Below are 3,835 nucleotides of genomic sequence, written 5' to 3' on the forward strand. Positions count from 1 at the left end.
CTCCCAGAAAATCAAATCTCATTGCTGTAAAAAGGATTCTCAGATACATAAAAGGTGCTCCCACACTTGGTATCTGGTATCCAGCTAATGGGAATATCAAGCTTTCAGGTTTTTCAGACAGTGACTTTGCGGGATGTCACACCACAAGGAAGTCCACTTCAGGAGGGTGCCAGTTTCTAGGTGATTGCTTAGTCTCTTGGCAAAGCAAAAAGCAAGCAGCAGTTTCAACATCCACTGCTGAGGCTGAATACATTGCTGCTGCAAGCTGTACAGCCCAACTCCTATGGCTTCAAAATCAGTTGCTGGATTTTGGTATCACTGCCTTAAAGACACCACTCATCTTGGATAGCCAGGCAGCAGAAAATATCATCAAAAATCCAGTTTCCCATTCTACCACAAAACACATCGATATCAGACATCACTTTGTGAAGGATTGCTATGAAAAAGGTTTGATTTCTCTGCATCATGTCCCTACTAAAGACCAGCTGGCAGATGTGCTCACAAAAGCACTTGATACAGCCACTTTTGAAAGCTTGGTCTCTAGGATTGGGATGCTAAACATGGAATAACAAGCAACATCTTGTTTTTCTATGAATAAAAGCAACAAAATGTTTTCAGAAAATCAAAAATCCATCCTTAAAAATAGCTAAAAATGAAAATTTCATTAAAATCCTTAAAAGTCTGCCATAACCACTGATTGTTCAAAAGTCTGCTCTACTTCAAAACGCCTGCCCACTGCTGAAAGGCAACCTCTGTTCTCTCATTTGTTGATAACCTCTGTTGTTCAAAAGCAGTGTCTTATCCACTGATATGCTATCCACTGATAGTGAAAATCATCCACTGCCCCCTTTCCACTGCTTTCATCAGTTGCTTTCACCAAAAGTACTGTCCTTCATTTTCACCAGTGGTTGTCACGTGGGCAGTACATAGCAGTCAGACCTTTTGTAACGGCTGCCACGTCAGCATTCATTCTCTTTCCTATAAAATTCCCCACTCACCACCAAAACAGGGTTTTACTGTCGAATTGAATTCTTGAAAATTCTCTTCTCAAAGCAGTTTTTCTTCTCATCTCTCACAAATTTCTTCGATCGTTCGTTTCAAAAATGACAAAATCGAAGTCATCTACAAAACCCACATCAAAATCATCGAAAACAGCCTCTCAAAAGGCAACTTCCACTGAAATTCCATACAAAAAGTATCACAATCTTCTGGGTCTTCTCACAAAACCAGGAACCACAGATGTTTTCGATTCCATTATTACCATCATGGCAAAGTCAAAGTACAAAACTTTGCTCACCACCGATGCACCAATCTATTTGGCGACCCAAAGGGAGTTTTGGAAAAATGCAACCCTTGAAAAACAAGGAGACATTGCAACCACCATTCACTCTTCTATAAAGGGTAAAACTGTCCAAATCTCGCCACAATCCATCTCCGAAGTCTTTCAACTCGATGATCAGGCAGGTAAAACTTCCTTCACTAAAAACGAGTTGCACACTGACTTCATTGAAAGAGGGTATGAAGCCACCATGATGAAGAAACTGACCTTAGAAAAAGGTTATTTTCCTCGTGCACCCAGATTCCTATTTCATACCCTCCTACTGTGTGTTTCAAACAAAACCACTTCTTTTAATGAGATCCCTATAAAGATTCAAAATCTGGGATATGCAATTCTTCAAGAAGAAAATTATAACTATTCTCGGGAAATCTTTAAAGATTTGGTTAATAATGTTGAAACCAAATCATTCTTACTGTTTCCAAGGTTTTTAAGTTACTATTTTGAAAAGAAATTCAGTAAGGATGATTTAGCTTTAATAAACCAAGGTGAAATAACTGCAATAAACTGCCTAACATCTGAAACTTTTTCACGAATGTTAGCACCTTGCAAAACACAAGCAGGGGTACCTGAGCAGAATTTAGCAGCTACCACTGCTCCTCAGGTATCTGCTGCTGAGCCTACTGCTCTAGGTGATCAAAGCAGCAGACCAACTGTTTTGAAACCCACACCTACAAAACCCAAAAAGCTTTACAAAAAGAAAAATCAAAACCCCCAAACCAACCAAAACGGCATCTCTGGAGGATGAGATACCAGAGTTAATGCCTGTGACAACACAAATGTCACAAGAAACCACTGCTGCTTCTTCCTCACAGCAGTTGGTACAAATATCTCAACCCATAACCATAACTCCTCCTGCCTCTTCACAAAAAGAACAGGTTGTACACAAAGGGCCACCACATTATGATGCTCTGGATACACTCATTTCCATCATCCACAGCTCAATGCCCAGAGCAAATCCATTTTCTACACCCACCATCACATCCTCAATTCCACCAAAAACACAACTGCTGTTGGATGCAATTGATTTGAACCAGGCATTACTCAGTCCTTCTCAATCACCTACCAATGAGAATATACCTCAACAAATGACTGAGCCTGCTGTATCATTCTTTGCTAACCCACCAACACAACCTAAGGAGGTTACACCCATTGAGTGTAACACTCAGATTATAATACCCGTTTTTAACAGCAAGTAAACCTTACAAATTATACCAAAAATAGAGTTTACCAAAATTTTTCAAGGTTCAAGACCCATTTAATACAATGTTTACATGTTTAACCTACTAACGATATTCAAATTAAACTATTATTGTCTACATAGATACAAAACAAGGATTAAGTGCGGAAGCGTAATATTAGGTGTTCGGTTTGACTCGATTGCTTGATCATCATCCTTCACTTGAGTACCTGAAAACTAACATTTTAAACAAGCATTAGCCTTATCGTTCTTGGAAATTTACGTTTTCGAATCAGGTCCGAACACTTGTTCAAGAAAATGAATAAAACAATTTTATCAAACAGGGCTCCACCGTAACTTACGGTGATACCGTAAGTTACGGTGGCTTCTGGACATTTGGGAACCTACCGTAACTCAGTAGGATTCCACCGTAACAGGATTGCAGGCCACCGTAAATTACGGTACTACCGTAATTTACGGTAAGCCCTGCACAAAACTCCCTTGTTTCAAATGCAGTTTTTGCTGATTCTTTTATGCTTCGAAACAGCTTAACTTCGCATAATGTGTTAAGCGACTTGGCTAATTTTCCATACTTGTATTTGGCTTATAATATTACTCAACTATTTCTTAAGCGGGCATGTCTACGGAATCAACTTACACTCTAAATTACAAGACTTTTAGTTAATTGTTTGTACTATGATCATGCATCCAATCCCAACCTTAACTCCTATAATAAGAACAAGGCTTTTAATTTTGATATTGGTGTTCGCTGCACGGCTTACACCTCATGTAATATATACATTATATCATAGAGTCATGCTTCGTGTTTGTTACCAAAACTTGTTTGACCCGTTTGGGTGTTAAACTTACACTCCATTACGGATATGTAAGGTTTCATGCTTTTTCGCTTGTTTTGACCCATTTACTTGTTTAAGAAGCACAATCACTTTCGTGACTCAATGTTCTATCCTATTTGCCATGCTTTTCACTATAACATAAGAGCGGTAATTAACCTTAATGTAATGAAGCAATAGATTCGTACCTTTAGAGCGCGTCTTTTCCTCGTGAATTCCCTCCGGCTTGTCCGCTAGATGAACCGGACTCTTTGCCTAGAAAATTCAGTTTTTACAACATGTTTAGAACTCTTTTTATGACCACAATCACATCATTATGGACCATTATCAAATCTGCGTTTTTATCCAAATTTCACATTTAAATCCCCACTTACGCATTTCTACAAACACCTAGTGGGTCAGATTTTTCTACATTCATAAACTAGTTCATGACTTGCGATTCAACATCTAAATTCACTATAATAG

Source organism: Helianthus annuus, chromosome 13 (assembly GCF_002127325.2).
Source record: "Helianthus annuus cultivar XRQ/B chromosome 13, HanXRQr2.0-SUNRISE, whole genome shotgun sequence".
Classification (NCBI taxonomy): domain Eukaryota; kingdom Viridiplantae; phylum Streptophyta; class Magnoliopsida; order Asterales; family Asteraceae; genus Helianthus; species Helianthus annuus.